Source organism: Macaca fascicularis, chromosome 16 (assembly GCF_037993035.2).
Source record: "Macaca fascicularis isolate 582-1 chromosome 16, T2T-MFA8v1.1".
NCBI lineage: Eukaryota > Metazoa > Chordata > Mammalia > Primates > Cercopithecidae > Macaca > Macaca fascicularis.
In genome coordinates, this window is record NC_088390.1 from 15763386 (window position 1) to 15775177 (window position 11792).

Genomic DNA, 11792 nt, shown 5'->3' on the forward strand with positions numbered 1-11792 from the left:
CCCGATATGGTATAGGGCAGCCACCAAGATAAATATTTCTTCTGCCATATCAACATAATTTTATGTATGGTTGATTCAGTTCCCAGTCTTGTGACCTATGCATCTCATGTTGTAGTGACTCAAACCTGCTGGGTTATCCAGGACTGTAATTTTTTTTTTTTTTTCTGAGACGGAGTCTTGCTCTGTTGTCCAGGCTGGAGTGCAGTGGTGCAGTCTCGACTCACTGCAAGCTCCGCCTCCCAGGTTCACACCGTTCTCCTGCCTCAGCCTCCCGAGTAGCTGGGACTACAGGTGCCTGCCACCATGCCTGGCTAATTTTTTGTATTTTTAGTAGAGATGGGGTTTCACCATGCAGGCCAGGATGATCTTGATCTCCTGACCTTGTGATCCGCCCACCTCAGCCTCCCAAAGTGCTGAGATTACAGGTGTGAGTGACCGCTTCCACCCCAGGACTGTAATTTTTAAAAACCCATGGTGAGATCTGGCTTCAGATATGACTGGATTCAGATATTCAGAAGATGTCATCAGATCATTCTCTTGCTATCTCAGCACCATGTAATTCTATCTGAATTTATAAATAACGATTTATAATTTATTATAATTATCAGAATGAAGGAGAGTAAAATCCTTTATTGGAGTATAACACATGATTATTTCAAAGAGGAGTTGATCAGTGTTCCCCTGAGAGTAAGAATGCATTATATACAGTGTGGACATCTCCAGGACCTTCCAAACATAAGTAAGTATATAGTTTCTGAAACATTTATTTTAGTAACATATCTATACAAAATTAAACTAGGGAAGGTTTCCCTTCTCTTTGATCTGACACCTCTTCCCATAACAGAGCAGCTCTTACAATCATTTTGAACTAATTAATAACTATAGGACGTACCAAACAAACCCAAGTATTTCTTACATTTTCCTGTTTATGAGTGCCATATCATAGGCTCCAAGATAAGGGTCTGTTTTGACTTTGTTCATTTATGTAAATATAAATATATGTGTATGTGTGTGTGTGTGTATATATATATATATATAATGAAAAGCATAACAGAACAAAGCACAAAACTGTAGTTCTGATGAGAGACAATTTCTGCTATTTGGGCAGATTACACAGAAGGTAAATAATCTTTCTCTTTCTCTTGTTGAACAAACTCACTTAAGCAAAGATAACCAAAGGTGAATATTTTTAAATATAATATTTTGAATTAAAGATTTTACAAAGATTTTAATGAATAAACCCATCAAAATCAAGCCAACTTTTGTCCAAATTTTAATATATTTTATTCTTTTCAGTATTCGCAGCTATTATAAAGCACAAGTAAAGTTCACTTTCCCCAAACCTTCCAAAACTTACAGCATCCTCTCCAGTTTTGTGTGTTACTATCTTTCGCATGCTGCAACAACCACACATTTCACTCTAAGAGAAAAATAGTCCTGTTTTCTTTGGATAAACAAAAACATCACATTTTCTTTTTACATGTTTAGGGATCCCCAAGACCACCCCCGGGTTCAATGATTCACTAGAAGAATCCACAGGACTCAGCATGTTGTCATTTTCTTGGCTGTGGTTTATTACAGTGAAAGGATACACAGCAAAACCAGTAAACAGAAAAGGCTCATGAGGCGGCAAGGTCTGGAGGAAACAAGGAACAAGCTTCCCCGGGTCCTCTCCCAGTGAAGTCACACAAGACTTGCCCAATTGCCCCAGCAAGGAGTTGTGACAGCATGTGTGAAATGTAATCTATCAGGGAAGCTCAGTAAAGATTCAATTCCAAAGGTTTGTACTGGGTGCTGGTCACATAGGCACTCTCTGTGTAGCATGTACCAAAACTCCAGACTTCCAAAAGGAAAGCAGGTGTTCAGCATAAACTGCTTTGTTTTTACAGACAGTTTAGGAGCAGTGATTCACTTTAATTCTGGAATTAGTGGGAATGATCCCAAAGTTACAGTTCCCAGATGCCAGCCATGGCCAATCTTGTAGGCAAGTCTTTCTAAAGATAGCAGGCTCGGACTTGCTATGTTAACTTTTCTGCACAGTTTCGTTGACACTGTTGTTTTCATACAGCTTCCCAGCCACTCATATTAATCACAAATTTGCTAACCAAAGAAATTAATTGGGATGTAGATAATCAGAACTCTCTACGTTGACAGGCAGCTTAGCAGATGAGCAAAACTCACAAACACATATAAAATGACCTCCTGCAGCCACACATCCCTTTTACACCTTCTTAGCACACACATTTCCTAGCTCTGTCTACTGAAAGGGGCTGAAAGCAATGACACCTCCTTTGCAATGAGCCCAGATCTTGGTTTCTGACATTGTTCTCTACTAAAAGGAACCAAGGCTCCTCAAAAATGGCTGATTGCAGGTCTAAGGGAAGGAAACTCCAAGAAGATCTTGGAACATCTTATTCCAGAAAAAAAAAAAAAATTAATACTCAAAAAAATGATGAGGTAGGTCACAAAGACACAGGAAGTAACCCTCACTGACTAAATCCGAAACAATTTGAGCAGCAAAACAAGAAAATGATGAATTGTAAAGCATTGAAAAAGTAGTAGTCCTTGAGTTCACATTGATAATAAGTAAATAAATGAGCGATAACAGAGGACCCTTGCTTTCGCAGAATACCCTATGCCAATGGGTAAATGCGAAGGGAATGTTGGAGCTGGAAAACTATCATTTTGTAGCCATAACAGTAAAGACTGATTCAAGCAAGAATCATCAATGGATGCTAAATCTAAGGGGAAATTTTGATGAGGAACAGGATATTTGCATAGAATTGAAGTATCTTTTCCAGAGATTGTTATGATTAGCAATTGCAAGGCAAAAAATAATTGTGGAAGAACTGGGAAAAACTTTGATTACATCATCAAAATTAATATAATGAGTAAGTGGCACATGGACATTGTGTGCCTCAGATGTGATGCCATGAGAAGGACATAACATAATGTGTATACTATTCTGGCTGGGAATGCATAACGAATCTAATCATGAGGAAATATTTGACAAACTCCAAAATGAGGACTATTAAAAGGACTGCATTCTTCAAAAATATTAATGTCACACAAGGAAAAGCTGAATAACTATTCCAAATTAAAAGAGACTAAAGCATCATGACAACCAAATACAATACAGGATCTTTGACTAGGTCTTGTGTGAGAGAAAATCTCTTAAAGACATTATTGGTTCAATTTTTCAAAACTGGAATACAAGCAATAGAATAGATTAATGTATTGATTTTAAATTTACTGCAGTTGATAGCTATATCATGGTTGTGTAAAGTATTAATAATATCCTCATTATTGAGAAATGCATATTGAAGTATTTAGAGGTAAGGAAGAGTAATGTACGAAATTTACTCTCAAATGATTCAAGAAAAATTTGTATATAGAAAGAGCAAATGATAAAACAAGCAGGATTAAATGTTAACTGTGTCAGTCTAAGAGGAACCTGGCTATCCTTTGTAATTCTATTGCAGTCTTTGTGTAAGTTTCAGGTTACTTCCAAATTTAAAAAAAACTAAGCGAACACATATATTGACCCAAAGTTAGACCCATTCTGTAACGTAAAAATACAAAGCAAAAATATATATAATACAACTATGTTAAAAGACCCTTTTTTCTATCTTACCTAAAACTTAACATCTCCAATGATTGATTATCCATTAATAAGCTTTTTTTTTTTTTTTTTTTTTTGGAGACAGAGTCTTGCTCGGTAGTCCAGGCTGGAGTGCAGTGGTGCGATCTCAGCTTACTGCAACCTCCGCCTCCTGGGTTCAAGCGATTCTCCTGCCTAAGCCTCCCCAGTAGCTGGCATTACAGGTGCCCGCTACCATGCCCGGCTAATGTTTTGTATTTTTAGCCTCCTGGGTTCAAACGATTCTCCTGCCTCAGCCTCCTGAGTAGCTGGGATTACAGGTGACCGCCACCACAGCTGGCTGATTTTTTTTATATTTTTAGTAGAGACAGGGTTTCACCGTGTTAGCCAGGATGGTCTCAATCTCCTGCCCTTGTGATCCGCTGGCCTCAGCCTCCCAAAATGCTAGGATTACAGGTGTGAGTCACCATACCCGGCTTAATAAGCTCTTTTTAAATTTTTTTTTTTTTTGAGGCGGAGTCTGGCTCTGTCGCTGGCTGGAGTGCAGTGGCGCTATCTCAGCTCACTGCAAGCTCCACCTTCTGGGCTCACGCCATTCTCCTGCCTCAGCCTCCCGAGTAGCTGGGACTACAGGCTACAGGCGCCTGCCACCTCACCCGGCTAATTCTTTTGTAGTTTTTAGGAGAGATGGGGTTTCACTGTGTTAGCCACGGTGGTCTGGATCTGACCTCGTGATCCTCGTGATCCTCCCGCCTCAGCCTCCCACAATGCTGGGATTACAGGCGTGCGCCACCACGCCCAACCAAAATCTTTCATGAAGAGAAGATATTTCCACCTTTAACTGACAAAAATCCCAAAAACTTATGTCAATAATTTATTTTTAAAAACTTCTCAAAGATCATTTAGAAAGATTGATACCACAGTAGAAAAAGTATAAAAAATTGCATAGACCCCTGAAAATATGATTATATACGTTTTCTTTTTTGTTTTGTGTTTTTGAGACTGAGTTTCACTCTTGAAGCACAGGCTGGAGAGCAATGGCGCAATCTTGGCTCACTGCAATCTCTGCCTCCCGGGTTCAAGCGATTCTCCTGCCTCAGCCTCCTGAGTAGCTGGGATTACAAGCATGTGCCTGGCTAATTTCTTTTCTTTTTTGGTCTTTTTTTTTTGAGATGGAGTTTCGCTCTTGTCCCCCAGACTGGAGTGCAATGGCACGCATGTTCTTGGCTCACTGCAACATCTGCCTCCCCGTTTCAAGCAATTCTCCCGTCTCAACCTCCCAAGTAGCTGGGATTATAGGCGCCTGCCACCATGGCAAGCTAATTTTTATGTGTTTTTAGTAGGTTTCATCATGTTAGCCAGGCTGGTCTCGAACTCCAGACCTCAAGTGATCCGCCCACCTTGGCCTCCCAAAGTACTGGGATTACAAGCATGAGCCACCGTGCCCAGCCTGATTATATACATTTTCAATAAACATTTATGAAAATGGTCTCAGGCCTTTTAATAATCAGAAGACCAAAATAAATAAAAATGAAATAACATTATCCACTAACCAGATTATATAAAAGGAAGACTGACAAAATCAAGTGTTGGAAAGGACATCTAATTAGAACTCAAACTTGTGGTTGGGTTATATATTAGTCAAAAAAGTCTTTGGAATTAAAATTTAATTGATAAATTGTATGTATTTGTGCTGTACCACATTTTACATATATATACACACACACACACACACAGAGACACACATTGTAGAATAGCTAAATCTGTGTATGTATGTATAGCCACAGACATACGTTGTAGAATGGCTAAATCAAGCTGTCTAGCATATCAGTTACCTCAGATACTTATCTTTTGTGTGTGTGTGTGTGTGTGTGTGTTGAGAACATTTAAAATCTGCTGTCTCTACAATTTCAAGTTTTACCACATTGTTATTAACTGTAGTCAACATGTTGTACAATAGAGCTCTTGAGCTTTTCGTCCTAGCTGAAATTTTTAGTGACATGCATTGCATTTGAACATATGCAGTTACTATGACCAAGCTATTTTATTTGTAGGTCTGTACTTAACTAAAATATCTATGCATGTGTACCAAAATAAATTAACAAGAATGTTCATAGTAGCTTTATTGCTAATAGTCCCAAAATGGAAACAAACCAATGTCCATCAACAGTAGAATTGATAGATATGCCATATTCATACAGAGCACTATCAAGCGGGGAAAAGAAATGAACTGCTTGGGCCGGGGACGGTGGCTCATGCCTGTAATCCCAGCACTTTGGGAGGCCAAGGCAGATGGATCATGAGGTCAGGAGATGGAGACCATCCTGGCTAACACAGTGAAACCCCATCTCTACTATAAATACAAAAAAATTAGCCGGGCATGTGGTGGGCGCCTGTAGTCCCAGCTACTTGGGAGACTGAGGCAGGAGAATGGCATGAACCTGGGAGGCAGAGCTTGCAGTGAGCCGAGATCGCCACTGCACTCCAGCCTGGCCGACAGAGCGAAACTCCGTCTCAAAAAAAAAGAACTGCTTCATGAAACTGCCTGAAGGAGTGTCACAAATGTAATGCTGGGCCAAAGAAGCCACACACAAAACCATTGCTACCGAATGGCCCTCCATGCATCCATTTATGAAACAGGCAACACTAACTGAGGCTGCTAAAAACCAGGTGACTCTTTGCTTTGGCAGGACAGATGGGCAGTGGTTAGGGAGCAGAGCTTCAGGAGAGGGATTTCCAGATTGTTATTTTCATTTCATTTTCTTGGACTGTGTGGTAGTTCCAAGCATGTCTCCTCTTTGTGAGAAATCACTGAGTAGTAGAATAATAGGATTCCTGTGTATATTATACTTGAATAAATATATTTGAATTCCTTTTTTCCATTAGGACAAATAATATAAATTATAATAAATCTTTGCAATTTTAATATTATTTCTAGTTGATGAAAAATAAGTCACCCGAAGGATTCCACACTTGGGTATTTCAATATAGAACCTATGCATGCAAATATGTATTTCTAGAGATCCAAAACTAATTAATGTCGTTTGAGTGTCAAAAAGCACAGTTGTGTTTACAATTTGCTCTCTAACCTTTTACTTGAAATTAAGCTAACTATCCACATCCATCAATGAAACGGCTTTCACAGAAGAGTCCAATCCATGGCATAAATGATAGGAACTTTAGAAAAGTCATTTCTTCTTCATTATTTATGTAAAAACATTAAATTTCTTAGGAACACAGGCCAACAAACTCTGTTTAATGTTACTTTCATTGCTTTCTGTAGTCTTGTTACCAGAGAAGATTTTTATGTTCCAGAATTGCACAGAGGGAAGAACTGACTATTATGGTTACCACTGTGGCCATCGAGACAAGGCACATGATTCCTAGGATCCCAGCAATGACCCTCCCTGGATGGTGATGGGAATTAAGAGACCTGCTATGGAAATTGTAGGGGTGGAGTAAACAGTCTCTACAAAGCTTTCTCTGTGTCTGGTACTTGAAGTCCACAGGCAGTAAACAAGGGAAGATTACAGAACAGGCAAGGAGGGATTCCATGAGCAAGAGCTGGAACCCTATAAAAATAAAGTGAAACCCATGTTCATGAAGCTAAACACAGGCCAGTAACCCAGCAGTCAGAGAAACTAAAGGAAAAATCCCGGGAAAGGCAGAGCAATTACAGGCTTAGCTGCTGTTTCATGCCAATGAGATAAGTCAACAGATCAGCAACAAGTTTATATGTGTGTGTGTGTGTGTGTGTGTGTGTGTGTGTGTGTGTGTGTGTGTGTGTGCATGCGTGTTCACGTGGACACTTGCTACAAAATTCAATTCATTTTATTCCAGTATGTGAGTGTACACATGTGTGCATGTGTGCACTCCTGTTGACCCAGTTTCTGCTGTGTGGCCAGGTCGGTGACCCTGGACAACCCCAGTTGTGCCCTCAGTGACGTCTGCAGGGATGGAGCACAGCCCCTGCTGTTGGGCATTGCACTGTGTGATGCCATCCTTGGGACCCTCGGGATGATGGAACCCATTAGGCTTCCTTAGGCTTTCCTTTTGGATGGACAGGAAATAGATGACGCTCTATTGTCATTTTGTTTTCTTTCTTTCCATGGATTCTGTGACCATCTTCCTCTCCTCATCGACTCTGCAAGAAGGGGATTCCTGGTGGGGGAAGGGTAACTGGTGAGAAATGAGGTACCAGGAAATTAGCAAAGGGTCTTGTGGTCATCTGGGGACAGTTCTCATGCGGTCCCCAGCCTAGTCTCAAGGGTTCTGGGCCGGTCATCCTGCAGCCTCGGTGCTGTGCCTAGGAAGAACCCTGGGAGACCCAGCAAAATGGGGTGCCTGGTCTGAAAAATGTCCCCCCTTTCCTCTGGCTCTGCGGCTCAGGAATAGGCTGAGATATCATGTCCGGGCAGTGCCAGGCCACCTCACTGCCCCCTTTGAGGGGAGCCCAGAGGGCTTTTGGGGGCAAGTGTGAAGCTGGGCACCCAGAGGCTGAGGCCAACTGTCCCTCCCTGTGTCCTGGAGGAAGGGCCTGACCAAGAAGACCCCCTAGGGCGTGGCCTGTGGGTACTGATGAGGGAAAGGGAGGTCTGTGGACTGAGGGAGGAGTCATTGGCAGGGGACATTGAGCACCGCAGCTCAGGGTTCTGCCCAGTGGGGGACTGGTCAGTGGGAACCTGGTCAGTGGGGGCCTGGCTGGCATAAGCCTGGCCAGGTGGCTGGCTACTAGGTAGGTGACTTCAGGCAGGATTTGTCCTTGGAGCCTCCTTGCCGCCATCTGTAGTGGGAACGAGTCATGGCACTCCAGAGGGCTGCTGGGAAGAGGAGGTGAGCAGGTGTGTGGAATCCAGCTCTGCCAAACAGATCTAGCACTTTACAGCCTAGCTGAGTCCCTTGCTAGGGAGGGGATCTGCCCTTTGCCTTTTGCCCCCAACCCTCAACCTTCTGCCCCCTATCCTCCATCTGCAATGCCAGGACTGCCCTGGATGGGGAGGTCTGAGTTTAGGGAACACCGTGGATGCTCTGACGATGGCCATGGGTCCCGAGGCAGGAGACAGTGACAAGGGTGACCCAGTGTCTTGGGTGCAATATGAGTGGGGCAGCCGGGCCCAGCCAGAGCAGTGACAAAGGCATGCACACATGTGTTCACCCACATACACGTGCCTGCTCACATGCACAAACTGCACACAAGCATGTTGACACGTCAGAGGGTGGAGGGTGCTGACTGTGCCCTGCTGACCCAGGCAGGGGCCCATTGTGATGGGTGTCATGACCCCACAATATCACTGGTGCTGAGCACTCGCCCACCTGCCTGCCTGCCCTCTCTATGTCTGGAGCTCTTAGAGACAAGACATAGAGTTGTTTGGTTCTCAGAAGAGGAGATTTTGCTAAGTAAGAGACACAGCCGACTCAACCAACTCAGGTGAGTGTGACCTGCTCTGTTCCCTCCCTGCTGACCTGGGGACAGTCAGTACCTGGTGGGCAGTGCTGGCCTCTGGGCAGGTGCTGAGGAGGGTCATCCCTGAGCACTCACCGGGTGCCTGTTCTGGACTGACCTGGTGGAATCTGTGGGGTGGGTGCTGTCCCCGAATGCACCCATTCCACAGGTGAGATGTCTAGGGTCAGAGAGGTAGTGACTGGCCAAGGGACCCAGATGTGATCCTGGCCTGTGCTTTCAGTCCTGCCCTGTGCACGCCCTGACCTCTGTAGCCCTAGATTCCAAATCTGCCCAGGGTTTTCTGCCGCCTGATGGGACAGAGTCTGGCCATGGAAGAGCCCCTGGGATGGAACTCCTATGGTGGGGTGGAGGGAGGTGGTGCTCGGTCCAAGTCTGTGCCCTAAGCTGGGTCCCCACAGGAGGAGGTCTCACCAACTCAGACTTCACATGCAGTCACTGATGGTCCCTGCAGGACCCACTGGACACATGGGGTCCCTTGTCTGGGAGTAGGGAGCCCTCTGCCTGTGGGCAGTTCTGGTAGCGGACCTTGAGCACTGCTGCTCTGGGGCCTGGGCAGGGGGGACCTGGACAGTGGGGACCTGGTCAGGAAGGCCTGGTTGCTGGGGGACTGGTCAGCGAGGACATGGTCAGTGGGGAATTGGTCATCAGGGGCCTGGTCAGCAGAGTCTTGGCCACTGGGGCTTAGTCAATTAAAACTTGGTCAGTGGGAACATGGTCAGTTAGAGCCTGGTCATCAGGGGCCTGATCAGCGAGGACCTAGTCAGAAGGCCTGGTCACTGGGAAAATGGTCAGTGAAAGCCTGGCCAGCAGCGGTCTGGTTAGTGGGGGCCTGGCCAGATGGTTGCTGGGTGACTTCAGGCACGGGGTTTGTCCTTAGAGCCTCCCTGCCTCCATCCGTAGCAGCTATGAGTCATGGCACCCCGGAAGGCTTCTGGGAGGAGGAGGTGAGAAGATGTGTGGAATCCGACCCTGCCACTCACACCTAGCATTTTACAGTCTAGCTGAGTTCCCCCTAATGAGGGGCCCTGTCCCGTGCCCTCTACCTCCTATCCCCCATCTGCATCTTCAGGACTGCCCCGGGTGGGGAGGCCTGAGGTTGGGGAGGACCCATGGATGCTCTGATGCTGGCCACAGGCCTCAAGGGAAGGTGACACTGCTGAGGACTTGATGAGGACTTGGGTGCACATGTAAGTGGGACAGCCAGCCCCGGCCAGAGAGGCTACTTGTGCACACACATGTTCACCCACATAAACGTGCATGCTCACCTGCACAAACACATTTTGACACCTTGGGGGCTGGAGGACACTGACTCTGGGCCCTCTTGACCTGGGCAGTGGCCCATTGTGATGGGTGCCATGACCCCACAATGTCACTGGTGCTTAGTGACTGCCCATCCGCCCACCCGCCCACCTCTGTGTTGTGCGGCACTTGGACACAAGACACACACAGGTGTCTGGTTCTGTGCATAAACGACTTTTCTAAGAGAGACACAGCTGCCTCAGCAGACTCAGGTGAGTGACCTCTGGGCAGATGCCGAGGAGGGTCATCCCTGAGCACTCACCGGGTGCATGTTCTGCACTGACTAAGTGGACCGCCCTCTCCTTTGTCCTCACAGTGACTCTGTGAGGTGGGTGCTGGCCCCAAATGTAGCCATTCCACAGGTGAGATGTGTAGACTCAGAGAGGCGGTGACTGGCCCAGAGACCCAGATGTGACCTGGTCTCTGCTCTCAGCCCTACCCTTTGCCATGCTGGACTTGAGCTCTGACCTCTGTGGCCTCCCTACTGTAGATTCCAAATCTTCCTGGAGTTCTGGACTTCAGTGAGGCAGGGTCTGGTCCTGGAAGAGCCACTGGGACAGAGCCCCTGTGGGTGGGGTGGAGGTTGCAATTCTCAGTCCAAGTCTGGGTCCTAAGCTGGGTCCCCACAGGAGGAGGGCTCACCAACTCAGACTTCAGATGCGGTCACTGATGGTTGCTGGACCCACTGGACATATGGGATCCTTTGTCTAGGAGTGGGGCAGGGAGCCCTCTGCCCTCAAGCAGTTGTGGAAAATGAAGGAGCCCTGGAGGGCTGCCTGGAGGGTGACGATCGTCCCTTCTGGTCAAAGGGGCTTGGGGACTGGAATCCTCCCGCAGCGTCCCATTCTCTCTGTCTGATCCTCTAGAGGCCTTACCCTCCCTTTGCCCCGAGTATTCCCGGCAGGGATGGTCCCCCCGGGTGTTCTCTAGGACTAAGGCCCCAGAGTTCTCTTGTTCTTTCTTGGTGACCCAGGAAAACAAAGCCCCCTCCGGTATTGACAGCTAGGAATTGTGGTGTCCGCCATCCTCCACCTGAGACGGGGTCTCCACGAGCACAGAGGCTGCTCCGGAGTCAATAGATCATCTTTTCCTCAAACCAAACTGCTTGGCTGGTGTTGTTCCTGAAGTGGCTTCACTGGCTAGAGTGAGTGAGAATTGGGGCAGAATGAAGCAGTCACCAGATGTCTTGCTTCCTACAGAAAACTGAGTATCTTCCTGGTTTCTGAACGATCCTAAGAGACATCCGGTCCCTGACTCCACTTGCCTCCAGGTGCCCAGAACAGGCCATCGTGGGCCCTTCACCATCCGCAAGTGGACACCGTTTGTCCTGCCGGGGCAGGTGTGTGTCTGCCTTGGGCTGTTTGGGGACAATGGGCCTCTCTGTCCCCGAATGGGTCTCCATGTGCTCAAGTCCTCAGGAAGGAGCCC